At 38.3% G+C, this 15,404-nt stretch overlaps 1 long non-coding RNA gene across 1 annotated transcript; it reads left to right on the top strand.

Annotated features, from left to right (window-relative positions):
- The first annotated feature begins 829 nt into the window (after positions 1-829).
- LOC141555509 (uncharacterized) lies at positions 830-12,297 on the top strand. Its single transcript, XR_012486211.1, has 3 exons — positions 830-1,089; positions 10,585-10,717; positions 12,214-12,297. It is a non-coding gene; the product is annotated as an uncharacterized LOC141555509 (long non-coding RNA).
- The last annotated feature ends 3,107 nt before the right edge of the window (positions 12,298-15,404 follow it).

The raw sequence follows: 15,404 nt of genomic DNA, 5'->3' as shown, positions 1-15,404 counted from the left end.
CAAGTGGAACAAATTGTTTTCATTCACTCATTCTGTTGGGAGAAGTCATGACATGCTTGAGGTAGACATCCCACCCCAAATTCACTGTGGGGTTGGAGGTCTGTCAATTATACTCAGCTTAGTTTAGCCCATCTGCCCAGACAAGCTCTCTATAAATGCTCATTGAATAGGTATGGAGAAAATTATATATATATATATATATATATATATATATATATATATATATATATATATATGTGTGTGTGTGTGTGTGTGTGTGTGTGTGTATGTATATATGTATATATATGCATATATATACATATATACATACATACATATATATATATATATTTTTTTTTTTTAACAAACCAGTCATATTAATTTCCCTCTTTCAGGAGTTACCTTGATTTAGAAAGAATTTGATTATGGGAAACTAATATCAAAAGCCAGAGCTCAGCCCCTAAAGTTAGTGATGTATCCTGGAAAGGGTCTAAAGACAATGGGTTTGGATGTCTGGCTCTGCCTTTTAGTTAGTTGTGTGAACCTTCCACAGGTTGCCTTTCCTCATCTGTGTGCTGTTTACACTTCCCATCTTATATGGTAATTGTGGTGATGACATTTTGGAAACTGGAAAAGAATGCACAACAGATTAAACTATCAAGTAAAGCCTGAGCTTCCTTTCCAGGGCTCCTTCCATAATGGAAGTCCACTGTAACTGTCACATAAAAGGCTTTTAATAAATAAAGGGTCTGGTCACATATGCAACAGGAAGTAAACAAGCAATCAAGCTTGAGACCCCCTGGAAGTGATTTCTGTAAGTAAACAGAACTCATGGGTGGGAACTCTGGCCACTTTGAGACCCATCATTAACGGGAGGGGTCTCCTTCTCTGATTGGCTGTTCATGTGACCTCATAGACCCTATTTAAGCTGTGGACTGAGGAAGCAGGACCTCTTTGACCTGGTATTCAGCAGATCAGCTAGGCAGGATGTGAACACGTGAATAAAAGATCTTGAGCTTTCACATGGCTGTTCTCAAGCACTCTATCCTGTATTTAAACCATCATTCCTATGAAAAGATGGCCAGACATCTTTGAAGACCTCAGAAAGAGGTGAGCTTGGTAAAATTGGTTTAAGCACCACAAAAGACAGTGATTTCTCTGAGGGCCTGTGAATGAGAAGAGGCTGGCAGTGGTGAATGCAGAGTGGAACAAGGGTATTCATAAATATAGTGAATACCTAGAGTTAACATTCACACTTGGTAATTGCACCAGACCTGATTCAGTGGGAATATACTGAAAAAACTTCTAAGTATAAACCAGGTAAAGCACTGCAAAAAACAAAAGAACAAATCTATTTTTATATAGGCAGCTAGATGGCACAATGGCTAGAATGCCAGCCCTGGACTCAGGAGGCTCTGAATTCATATTTGTCTCAGACACTTATCACTTCCTAGCTGTGTAATCCTGAGCAAGACACTTAACCCAAATTGCATAGTAAAAAAACAACCACCACCACCAAACCAGCAAAAAAACTGGCCATAGGATCAGGAAAACATGTTGACTCACAGTTGGTTGACTCTAGGCAAGTCTCTTAATTTTATTTATTTTGGTAAATAAAGCGTCCTCCCAGAAATCATATGTCAATAAACTCAAAGGAATTAATTATCTTTAAAAAAAAAAAAGGCATTAATCACACAATTCAGGCTTATTTTCTGAGCCCAGTGTCCTCAATCTTTTCCCAAAGAGAACCTCCTTTTTATTTGTCCTTAAACTTATGAAGATGAGGCCTGGGGCTGCCATCAACCTAAGTTACTGATGGGAAAGGCTGAATTCTTTTTCTTGCTGGTAATCCCCTTCATGGTCAAATAATCATTGATTTAAACATGGAAGGGATTTTAAAGTTCATAGAATCTAGTCCCTTCACACATAAGGAAATTGAGACCAAAAGAAATCAAATAATTTTCCTCACATAGGAAATAAATGTCAGAACTGGTATTTGAACCCAAATCTTCTGCTTCCATCAGCTGCCATTTAGAGATTGTCACATTATTGAATGTAAAGTTAAGAAAGGGCTTTTGAGACCATCTTCTTGGTCACCTTACCAGCAGCCTTATTGACTAGACAGGAGCCCATTCTCTGGATGAATTAACACTGTCATACACTCCCACTCCAAATTTCTGCCCTGTGGGCTCAATGTCCTAATTGGTGGTTTTCTCAAATCACGGAGGCTCTAATCCAACTGTGCCTCATTTCACTCTGTGGCAGAACTCTAATCAGCAGAACTCTTCCTTTGGTTCCTTCCCATCTTTATCTCTCAGTTTTTCTTTCTTTTAAAAAAATTTTTTATTATAGCTTTTTATTGACAAATAAAATTATCCATTCATATAGATAATTTTTCAGCATTGACCCTTGCAAAAACGTCTGTTCCAACTTTTCCCTTCCTTCTCTCCACTCCCTCCCCTAAATGGCAGGTAGTCCCACACATGTTAAATATGCTAAAATATGTGTTAAATACAATATATACATATGCATATTTCTACAGTTATCTTGCTGCACAAGAAAAATCAGATTTAAAAAGAAGGTAAAAATAACCTGAGAAGAAAGACAAAAATGCAAACAAACAACAGAAAGAGTGGAAATGCTATGTTGTGGTCCACACTCATTTCCCAGTGTTCTTTCACTGGGTGTAGCTGGTTCTGTTCATTACTGATCAATTGGAACTGATTTGATCCTCTCATTGTTGAGGGCAGGAGTTGTCTTTGCTTTTGTGTTTGTATCCTTAGTGTTTATTATAATGCTTGGCACACAGTAAGTGCTTAATAAATTTTTTTTCATTCATTCATACACCGATTCATCAAGTCTAATCTTAGATAAGGCTTCAATATTCATTGGTCAATTATTATCAACTTAATGTGATCTTACAGAAAAAATATTGGTCTTTGATTAAAAAGACCTGGGTCCCATCTCTGGACAAGTCACCTGGGCAAATGACCACACACCTCCAAACCTCAGTTTCCCCTTTTGTGAAATGGAAATCATAATCATTCTATGTAAAAGGGGGAGAAATCATGTGTCATTTAAACCATTAAAATACAATGTCAATATGAGCTATGATTAGCTCTGGATTTCTTTTAAGTTTTTTGACAGGATTTTCTTTGATCCCTTCCCCCACTTGAAAGTGGACTTATAATCACATGTACACACACACACACACACACACACACACACACACACACACTATAAGGTCCTATTGGACAGAGACCCAGAGCTCAGCACCATGTTCTAAGTATAGGTATATGTTTATCTCCTGTCAGTTACTTCAGTGGCTGCTACAGGTTCTCATCCATTTGGGCATTTCCACTGAGAATCAGATTATAACCCTTCTTTTGCAACTCTTGTCCGCATCCTCCTTTAAATCCTTTAGAGGGTCCATCTAAAAGCCATAGGCCTTCTTGACATTGCACAGATATCCATAGGCTATTGGTACATTATTGTTGTTCAATGATTTTGTTGTTTCCAACTCTTCATCAACCCACTTGGGGTTTTCTTGGCAAAGAGATTATAGTGGTTTGGCATTTTCTTCTCCATTTCATTTTACATGCTGAGGAAACTGAGGCAAACATAGTTAAGTGACTTGCCCAGGGTCACACAGTTAGTAGGTGTCTGAGGCCAGATTTGAATTTAGGAAGGTGAGTCTCTCTGCCAGAACCAGCACTCTATGCCCTGAGCCACTGGCTGCCCTACATTAATTACTCTGAGTCTTTTTTGTTTATATTTTGTATTTACTTATTGGTATATCTCTTTCCTGCTAATGAAGTATAAGTTCTTTCTAGAATGAGGAGTGCTTCCCTTTTATCTTGGTATGCCCACGGTGTAACACTGAGTGGATCTATTCTTAGTAAATGCTTGCTGAATTGAATTTGTTCTCGCACTCTCTCTGTGTGACTGGCCTATATTTTTTCTTGTCTTACATTTTTCTGATGACATGCTTTATGCTACTACTCTGGGCAATTCTGTATTGCACCCAGTTCAGGTCCACCCCTATGTTTGTATTGATTGCACTGCCTTGTAAGTGACCCTCAACTTTAATTCTTCTGGGACTATGACATTCCAATTCTCCAAGTGTTGCTTCCAAAGATGGGCCTTTGTTATTACTGGAAATTTGGAGTCATTGGAAGTACTTTGAGATTTTCCAAAAACAATCTTTGGCCATTTCATTGTTATTTGGTTACTTTTCAATTGTGTCTGACTCTTTGTGACCCCCATGTGAGATTTTCTTGGCAAAGTGTTAGAGTAGTTTGTTATTTCCTTCTTCAGTTCATTTTATAGATAAGGAAACTGAGGCAAAGAGAATGAAGTGACATTTCTGGGGTCACATAAGTATCTGAAGCTATATTTGAACTCACCAGATGAATCTTCCTGACTCCAGGCCCAGCATTCTATCCACTGAGCCACCTAGCTGCCCTATCTTTGGCTATAACAGCCTCTAAATCTGTCCCAGTGGAGATTGTGAAAATACTGTCCAGTCTAATCTGGAAAGGAGTGTGTTAATCCTTGAAGAACTGCAGTCTCAAGGATTATTCTCAATTGTTAATTTGTTGCATGTATTCTGAATCAACTCACACACCTTTCCCATGTCTCAGTTTCCCTGTCTGTTCTCTATGTTCACTCTCTAAGGTAGGCTTGAAGAACAACTCTAAGGTACAATGATGAAGCCTGCAGGTAAAATGCTGGTAAATGAGGGCAGTGACAGCCCTTGGAGGCCCACACTGGCCTCCCACTCTTCCCTGCCTCCCCTGGTTATCTGTGGTCTCCTGCAGACAATGACACTAGTGACTCATCCTCCATAGCCCAGATTCCCTCCGACAACTGGATTCACCTTCAGAGTTTCTGTACCGCCTGGCAGCAGTAGCAGCAGCTTCCCTGTGGGCGAAATCCCCAAGCTATTTCTCAGGAGACATCATCCAACTTCCTTCAACTCCTGCTGATCTGATCTCTAAATTAGTCAGGCCTTTCCTTTGGGTGGGAGCTTTCTACCTGTTCACCTGGAAATTTAGGGAGTCTGAGTTTTCATAGACACCACAAGCAATCTTAAAGATCACCTAGTCCAGACTGTCTTACAAATGAACAGAGAAATTTATGGGAATGTATGCATATTTTAGCAAATGGGCTAGAAAATGCCACAGGGAAAATGCTGCAATCTATATAAAGAGTTGCTTTAAAAAAAAAAAAAAAAAAAAAAAAAAAGGCCTTTTTAAAATATTAAGGATTTTTGTTATATATTGGTTGCTAAAAAGCTTTTTTTTTTAAATTTAAAACATTCTAGATTATATTTTCTTTTTTTAGAGTGATGATATGTTTCTGTGCTATTTTGACTTTATTTCAATCAACAAACATTAATGAAGAATCTCCTAGACCTTGGGGACCAGCTCAGTTAATTCTGGAGAGTTCACCACTAAGCTGGCTAATGTAACAATTCAAAAAATTGTCCACTAAGATTTTGAGGGGTTGTGATCAGCCATTGTGGAGGGAAAAACATACTTGTATTGAAATTGAGTCACTGTTCAGGACTTACCCTTACCTCACTTTCTGCCTTTATTAGATTTCCTAGCCAGCCAAAACTGCTGTTCAGCTTCTCTTAGGACTATGTTTATATTTTCCTCTAGATTTTCTTACCTCTTCTGAACCTCCCACTCCACAACCTCAGCTGACCCCCTGTAAGACCACCCCTCTCCCCATGTAGGGTCAGACCAAGCTTAAGCTTAGGTAAGGAGTTTCTCTTACAATTTGATTGGCTGCAGGGGGTCAAACTAGGTTAGTAATATTTGACACTTAGTATGGGATGGAGTGCTGGATCTGAGCTCAGGAAGGTCTTGGTTCAAATCCTGTTTTTAACCACAGTTAGCTGTGTGATCATATATAAAGTTATTTGGCAATGCAAAGCACAGTAAGTCAACAAGCATTTATTAAGTGCTTACTATGTGCCAGACAGTGTGCTATGCACTGGAAATATAAATACAAGCAAAAAGATAGCTTCTGCCCTCAAGGAACTTACTTTCTGATGAGGAAAACAGCATATAAGGAAGCTGAAAACTAGAGGAGAGGAGAAGAGAGTTTTTGGACAATGTCATGATATAGCTTTGTGGGAAACTAAGAGATGGCTAGTCTGAGTACCTTCCTTAATTAAAGGTTCTAGATGACCCTTTATCCTTTAATCAGCAGCAGGGTCTTCTGAGTCAGAGGGTACTTCCAAAGCATTGAGTACTAGGTCTGGAGTGATTTTCTAGGATGAAGGGATTCCAAGATGATGATGAAGAATTCCAGAACAGCCTGGTGGGACACTTGTGAACTTTAAATAAATGCCTGTTATTGTTATGCAAGAGCATTCTTAGAGTAATAATCAAGGGGGTGCCATGGAGACCACAAGAATAACCTGGATACAATCAAAACCAATGTATGAAGAAAAGGGTGCCTGTGACAGAAAGTATAGCTATTTTGTAGAAGTGGAAATGATGATTAGGGTATTTGGGAGTCAAGAAGATTCATCTTTCTGAGTTCAAACTGGGCTCAGACACTTCTTACCTGTGTGACCCTGGGCAATTCACTTTATTTGCCTCAGTTTGCTCATCTGTAAAATGAACCAGAGACAGAAATGACAAAGATTCCAGTATTTTCCATGAAAACACCCAATGAGGTCATGAAGATTTGGACATGACTGCAAATGACTGAACAACAACTTAACAGATGTAAGAAAGGCTGATGCATTTGGAATAGGCTAGAAGAGAACTTAGAAAAGAGAAGGGATCACTAGTCATTAGAAAGGTCAGACTAAATTGGGTAGCATTGGGCTATAATTGATCCCAAATTGCTAAAGAGCAGGCTTTGAACCTTTACCAAGTAAAGGATTCCCCAGTAGAAGGAGTATGGAAATTCAGTAAATTGAACTGTTTTCTTTGCCTGCAGGATAAGGGCCTAAGGTGATCTTTTGTACCCTTTCCACCACCACTACTTCCCTTTCTCCTACCTGAAAGTTTATGGTAGAAAATCACCATAAATCTATTTATCAGAAATCCATTTGTTATTTTAACTTCAACTGGATCCACCCAGGTCTCTGGCAATCCTATTAGTCATCCCACATCAAATACTCTACAGCAGCTGTCCAAACTTTTCCCACACTCCTCAAACGCCCAAAGTTTTTTCTCCTACTCTGTCTCTATATATTACCTCACCTCAACTTGCTGGGAAAGCTCCTAGCTGATACTTGCTGCCTCCATTTCCCTACTATCTGATCACTTTTTAAGCTTTGCCATCTAACTCCATTCTCTAAAATTCTTCTCTTTAAGATCAAGAGTGGCTTCCTAATTCACCATATCTATTGACCTTTAACCTATCTTTCACCTCCCTGATTTTCACAAGATTAAACAACTCACTCCCTCAAATTTCTCTCCCTTCTTGGCTTGTGATTTTTTTTTTCTGCCCTGTATTTGCTGCCGCCCTTCTGCTTACACTTTTTTGTGCATGTCTGTTTTTCACTAAAATAGCTATTTTTCCTCTCAGCCTTAAATGTGGTTGTACCCCAGGCTATAAGTACCATGGGGAGAATTAACTTTTGGCCCAAAACACTTAAAAAAAAAAAAAAAGGAGATTGGGGGAGGAGGAATCATTTTCCCCAAAATTATTGCCATGCCCATACTTCACCCCACTGTCTTCTATTGACATATCTATATCTATATTTAACTCTAATCCATCAATCCCAGGGTCCTATGACTCATTTTCCTACAAATCTCACAAGGTGAAACACTAAACAGCCCCTTCTTGAAGTATAACTTAAACCACAGTCAGATTATCCTCTACACTATTAGGCTGCTCTATTCCATTCATATAGCTACTTTTGCCCTAAGGAAACAAAGTCACACTTATGATCTTGCATGATAAGATGTATTCCTCAGACTTCTATGCTCCTCTCTCCAAAATTTTTCTTGTAGTTTGTATCCACTCCCCTACTATTAATTATCATCTTTGTATATGTAATCTAGGCTGCTCTGGGCATTCTCAGTTTGCTTAAGTATGTTAAGATTGCCTACCATGGAGAGCTCTTCATCCTTTACCACATGGTTAGAGGTAGTCTTCTTTGATCAGTTGTCACAAAAACAAGCAACACTAAGACAATCCAGCCCTCTTTTTTTGTTAATCTGCTCCTTTTGCTCTTTTTTAGCAACTCTTATTTGCTATATCTACATAGAGTATTACTAGCTAATGAGAAAGGAAAATGCTTCCTAATTACTATTCTTGCTATGCCATTTAAGAGACAATTGAATCTACTGAATGATTGTTAGTGGGAAGCACATTGGTGAGGGCCTGTGAACTATAGTTTGAGAAAGGTTGTGCTATAGGCTACACTTTTGAACTTGAGGTAGCATTCACTCTCTGGGGAACCCAAGCTATGAATATGAGAACAAATTGATGAAGTAGACCAGGGAGAAAATTGTTACTAAATAGATATGTAGAATAAGTACAAGGTACTTTTTATGGGAGAGGCCCTAGTAGGTAGAAAAAAATGGAAAAAGCTTGATATAGGATATAGAGTTTAGAAGGAAACTAAGGTTTCTAAGAGGTGGAGATGAAGAGGGAGTACTTTCCAAGAATGAAGGAGATAGCCATGCAAAATCATAGTTATGAAATAGAATCTTATACGTATTAAACAGCATAAAGGGACTAGAACACATCAAATACATTAAGGCAGGTAACAATAAGGCTAAAAATTAAGTTGGAGCCAAGTTGTGAATGGCTGGAATATTCTCTCGTCTGATATTTGCCTCTTAGAACTCTTAATTTCTTTCAAGGCTTCACTAAGGTGGTACCTTCCACAACAGGCCTTTCTTACTCCCAGAGTTGTTGGCCTCCCTGCCAAATGATTTTATTTTTGTCTTCTGTCTATAATCTGCCACTTATCTGTTCATATGTTGGTTGGTTCCTGCCAGTAGAATATAAGCTCTTCAAGGATGTTTTCTTTTTATTTTTGCATGCCTAGTGCCAGTCACAAGACCTGGTAGAAGATGGGTAGATAGAAGATGCTGGATAAATGATTATTGAATTGAATGATCTAAACCCTATCTTTCTTCCATGTCCAGCTCAAATCACCCCTTCCCAGGAAAATGAGCCCTGATTATCCCAAGCCATAATGATCCCTCAACAAACTGGATGGGTAGCGCTCTCTCTCTCTCTTATTCACTTTTTTCATTCATTTCCCCCCATTTTTATTCACATTTTACATAATGGCTCATCAAATCTCCCTAATTAGCACCTAAATTTACTTTTCATTACCTTTAACCATTTATCTAATGGTTTCTACCAACATTCAAAGACATGGAGTCAAAAGGTTAACAATCAGAATTGTGGCTTCTATTGATGTGCTTTCAAAAACAGTCTGTAGGAACACATAATTTTGTAACTCTGTAATAGTGATTGTCTGTACCACTCATTTGTACTGAGCAAGGACAGAACATGAGTGGCTAGTGATCATTGTTGTTCAGTTATATAGTCTTGTCCCATTCTTTGTGAGTCCCTGGAACATAGTGTTCCAGGCCCTTTAGTCCTCCTCTATCTCACAAAGAATGTCTAATAGGGTCATGGTCATTGCTTCCATGACACTCTCTATCCATCTCATCCTCTGCCATCCTCTTCTCCTTTTGCCTTCAATCTTTCCCAGCACTATGGTCTCTTGTTTTTGAAGAGAACCATGTCATTAGGGAGGTGATGCCATGATACACAAGTGAGTTGGATTTAAATAAGGATGGGCTGTGCAAAGTCACCAGCCTTACTCTCTCCTCCAAAGCCATCTGGCTCTAGTGGCAAGGTATAGATCAGAACAACTGGAGATGGCCCTGAATGCTTTGGATGTTATTTTTAGCATGGGTCTTCCAATGAGTTTTTACTTTTAATTATGTGTTCAAAGTATTTAAGCTTGAGCTTCAGTATCTCTTTCCAATAAATAGTCCAAGTTAATTTTGTAAAGTTTTGATTGATTTGATCTTGTTATCCGAGTGATGCTCAAGAATTGAAAGCGTCAATTCTGTAGTACCCAGTTTTCCTTATTGTCCAGTTCTCACAGTCATACATTACCATAGAAAAAGCATAGCTTTGACTTTATAGACCTTTCTCAGCAAGATGATGATTCTACTTGTTAGTATGCTATCAATATTAGCCATCCTTCCAAGGAGCAAACATGTTTTAATTTCATGGCTGTAGTCACCATCTGTCATGATCTTTGAGCCCAAGAATAATAAATCTGATATTCCTTCCATTATTTTATCTTCTATTTAGCAGGAAGTAATGGGATAAGATGCCATGATCTTATGTGATATATATATATATATATATATATATATATATATGTAACTTTAAGCCAGCTTTTATACTCTCTTCTTTCACGTCATCAAGAGGTTTCTAATTCTTTACTTTTTGCCATCAGAATGGTGTCTTCTGCTTATTTGACATTGTTCTATTTCTCTGGGGAACCTGAATTCTGGCTTTTTATTTGTCCAGTTTAGCATTTAGAATGATATGCTCTGTATATTAAGTTAAATAAATGATTCTTTCCCCCAGATAAGTAGGGAGGAAGTAAAAGAGCACCTAACTATCCTCTGTGAGTTCAAGTTATCAGACCCATATGAATCACCCTCCAAAACATGGAGAGTATTGATTGTTGGACCAAGGACTGTGAAAGAATTATAAAAAGGTAAGATTTGTGCTGCTTGCCTTTTGGTAGAACCAGGAGTAATGATTGGCAGTTGAAATTAAGTAAACTTAGATTTGATATAAGTAAAACGTTGTGATAGTTCAAACTATCCCAGAGTGCAATGGGCTGCTTCTGAAGCTGCTGAGATTCCTTTTTCTGGAGGTCTTTAAAGCCTACATGACCAATTGTTGGGGGTTTCCCTCCAATCAAGTCATTATGTGTCTACTTTATGCTGGAGACCAGGGGATTTTTCATTTGCACTCAGAGGAAATTCCTCATCAGGATTTTTCATCAGTATTGGAATGCCTGATGAGGAATTTCCTCTGAGTGCAAATTTAACCTCTGTTCAACTTGTGATTTTAGGGAACTTAGTGCTAGGTATACCTAGCCCAGTAGCAAGTCCTAGAGACGGGACAAAGACGGAACTCTCAGCTTCCAGACTGATTTGGAGACCAATTCTCTTGTCTTCTCTTAGGGAAATGAAAACAAATAAAAAACAGTGCCTGACTGACTTCAAGAAGTTTATATTTTATTAGTGGAAACAAAAGAAATTTAAGTACAAAAATATGTAAAGATAATTTTCTAAAGGCACTAGAAACTTAGAGGGATGGAGATGATTTCTTGTAGAGAATGTTGTATTAGGGAATATCTATCAAATAAGAGTTGGACTAAATGGCCCCCACAGCCTACCATCTATATGAGCCCATGATATCAATTTTTTAAAAACTGTGAATATAGACAGTTAAGTGGCTTAGCACTAGGTTTAGAATCAGGAAGACTCGTCATGAAGTCAAATCTGGTCTCAAACACTTAATGGGCAAATCATCTAACCTCTGATGCTTCAGTTTTCTCATCTATAAAATGAGCTGGAGAAAGAAATGGCAAGTCATTCCTGTATCTCTGCCATATTTGCCAAATGGGGTCATGAAGGGTCAGGCACCAACAAAATAACTAAACAATAACAAATTGTGAATGTAAACCCCCACAGGGTCAGCATCTTTGTCTTCCCCTAGCATTTTGTCCATTCCCTAGCACCATGACTGGCACAAAGCAGGTGTTTAATAAATGTTTGTGGAATTGATTGATGATGTCTTTGTCTTCTGTGTCCTTAGAATCATATCTTATGTTTCCTGGTATCCTCCACACCTAGCACCATGTCATAAGCATAGCTGGTCAATTGATACATGCTTGATCAACGTTTGATCAATGAGGGTGACAAGCAAGCGAAGAGAGACATGGGTAATCTTCAGGTGGCAGTGGTGCTTTTAACCATAGTCCCTGATTTTAAGAGTGAAAGGTAGAAATGGATGTCTCTTACGGTGCATTTGACCTGACTATAAAACGGGGCTAGAAAAACACTTTCATCAACTAATTTATATATAGTGTCTTCACCTGTTGGGCTAGGAAACAGTCTGGGATTCTGTCAACTTAGGCTTCTAGCAACTTAGCAGTGAGACCTCTGCAGGATAGACTCTCATGCCTTTTTTTCTCAACAGTTCCCAATGTGTCCATCTTCTGCAGCATTTGAATTTGATGAGTCTCCTTTTGGAAATCAATTACCATATGAAAGACTAGAAAAATCTGTCTCAATCTAGACAAAGCTTCAGTTTTCAAAAGATTATACAAACTTTGGTGGTGGTTGTGCTCTTTAATGAAGTAACCAAAGAAGCAGAAAAGTTCAGAACATGAAAGCTCCAGGTATTCAATAAAGTTTGGATTTTTTATTTATTTTGTTGTGGTTGGAGGATGGTGTGATGGCCGGGGCTGCTCACTGGAGGATTTTGGTACCAGCCCGAATGCTGATCATGGGTGCAGAGTGAAGGGGCGGAACTCCCATGGATGGTCAAACATGGAGTTGGTTTATTTCAAATTCTCTCAATCTTAAATACCCTGGCACATTTATATTACTATAGCCCACTGTGTGTGCACTAACTATACTAGGCGAGCACCAACTACAGGATACCTCCTGTGCCGGGCCACATAAGCAACTTGCTGATGTGTGTAGATGTCTCCTTGCCATGTTAGCAACTCTGCTTCAACCACAAGGCCCTTGACTTCTCAGGAAGGTCAAGATGCCCCCTGGGGGAATGGGGAGCCAAACCAGACCCGAAAGCAGGGTTCTACTGGACAAAAGGATCCCCACTATCTGTGGCCCTCCACAGAATGGAAATGGGAGGAAGGATCTTTTCTCCCTTCCTTTATTATCAACTCTTTTCATCAAAGCAGGAACTTTTCAACTTTTCACATCTATTTGACCCTACAATGAAAACCAATTATTCGGTTTATTAAAACGACATATATAACATATAGTATAATAACATGCATCATATAATTATGTACATATATATATAAAACATTCATGTAATTACATACATAATTATAGTATAAAATCATGTTATATAATATGTTATATATATAAAAAAGATAGTGTGTCCCAAAAGTCACCAAGGCTTTTGGGATACTCTATAGAATTACAACAGTTTCTTTTTTTTTTTTCAAGTTTCTGCTTTCTCTTTGTAAATCAGCAAAAATTCTGAGCTGCCAGATCCCTTAAAGTTTGGCAATTTGTACCCATATTTGTAACAAATACTAAAAATATTTAAAAGTGAACTCAGCTAGAAAATATGTAATCATTGTCTGAATAAACTATATTATAAAATTTAATATAGCAAAATAATCATTTTATAAGCAAACTTAGTTATACATAATATACTTTAGTGTCTTAAAAATTAACAAAATGACTTTAAATTGTCAAAATGTGCTAAAAAAAAATTAACATTTTTGTAAAGGAGAGAATTGCTCTTTTTACCTCTTCACCTCAGTTAATGCAGTTACAAAAGGCCCAGAATGTAATTATAAAGCTTTAATGAAGTGTTAAAGGAATTTTATTACAATCACAAGATAATGTGAATAAATGTTTAATTAACTTGAGAGGATTACATTAGACCTTTGGATGAAGGAACTGACTCCATGCAAGAAGCATCTTGTGGTTGGTTAAGAGAATAAGTCATACTTGTTGGATTTATAAACAAAAAAAGGCAATCTATTTAGCAGTTTAAAAGTCCAGGTTCAGGAACACCTTGTGGAGGCCTATATCTGAGGGAGGAGAAAAAAGGACATCCGACATATCAATGGAGTTATTAGACCAATGTGAGACAATACATTCAGCTGGGAGCAGAAACACATCTTAAAAAATAAACAGGTTATAAACGTAGTCACTCAAGGAAAGAAGCAACTTTAAGGAGTATGACTTCTTCCAGCGGGAAAAGATGTCAGATATAGACTCAAGAAAGGAGCAGTCCATGGGATCCCAGCTGAGTGTACTGCTAAGCAAGATGATATATACCTAAAAGAAGCTACATGAGGATTCTAGGAAGAGAAAGGACTTTTATGACATGCAAAGTGCCCTTTGCCACCTATATGTCTTACATGTGTTCCACTACCAAGTATGACCCCATTCTTCCCACAGATACGGTATGTATTTATGGGAGAATGTGCTCCCAGTTGAGGAGAAGGGAGATCTTTGTACCAACTGCTCTTACAATGCCATCTTTGTTGTTGTTATTCACTCTTCATGACCTATTTGGGGACTATGATTCATTTGAGGTTTTCTTAGCAGAGATGATCTGGAGAAGGAAATGGCAAATACTGGAGTAGTTTGCCATTTCCTTCTCTAGATCATTTTACAAATGAGGAAACTGAGGCAAACAAGGTAAGTGACTTGCCTAGGCTCACACAGCTAGGAAGTGTCTGAGGCCTCAAGATGAGTCTTCCTGACTCTAGGCCTGGCACTCTATCCACCGTGTCACAATACCATCTCAGCATTTGTTAAAAAGCACATTGTGTCTTTTGCTGATTATTAAAGGGAAGCATAATAATAGGGATTTATAGCTGTAGAAATAGTCATCCAGGGAGTAATAACCCCTCAGGACCCAGCCAGAAAATTACAATACAAGCTAACAGAATAGCCCAGAGTATATTATGTTCGTATACATTCCAGGCCCTCACTCCCTTCACCACCACTCATTTCCTACTTTTCTTTTCCCTCATATCATAGTGGGTGTTTAATAAATGTTTATTTCATTTTCTCCCTAGTCCACATTTTTACCCAATGGAATCAAAAGTTCACTAAAAGTTAAAATGTAACCTTGGGCTGCATTTAAGAGAGAAAGTTTCCAGGAATTACACAAAGATAGATTTGACCACACTCAGTACATTTCAACTGGAATAGTGAGTTTGGTTCTGGGCACCACAGTTTAGAAATGACATTGATTAGTGACAGAATCCCAAAAGGGGCAATCAGGATGGTGAAGGGCCTCTAGTCCATGTTCTTTGAGGATGAGTTAGAGGAAGTAAGCATGGTTAGCCTGGAGAAGAAAATACTCAAGGGCGACATAATAGATGCCTATTTGTAAGACAGTCATGTGAAAAAGGGATTAGATTTGGTTTTTTTGGCCCTAGAGAGCAAAACCTGGCATAATGGATAGAGGCAGAAAGCTTACAGAGCTTGGAAGCTTGCAAGCATAGGCCATTTGTCTGTTGTGCTGTAGTGAAACTCTTTCTTGGGCACAGGTTGCATTAGATTGCTGGTACAGTCCTTTTAAAACTCGAGTCTGTGAAAAATTCCCAGAAACTTATCTCATGATTTATGTCTGATAAAGTAGAAGAGCACTGGTTTTGTAGTCAC

This window comes from Sminthopsis crassicaudata, chromosome 2 (genome assembly GCF_048593235.1).
Source record: "Sminthopsis crassicaudata isolate SCR6 chromosome 2, ASM4859323v1, whole genome shotgun sequence".
Classification (NCBI taxonomy): Eukaryota; Metazoa; Chordata; class Mammalia; order Dasyuromorphia; family Dasyuridae; genus Sminthopsis; species Sminthopsis crassicaudata.
This window is presented reverse-complemented; position numbering and strand designations above follow the sequence as displayed.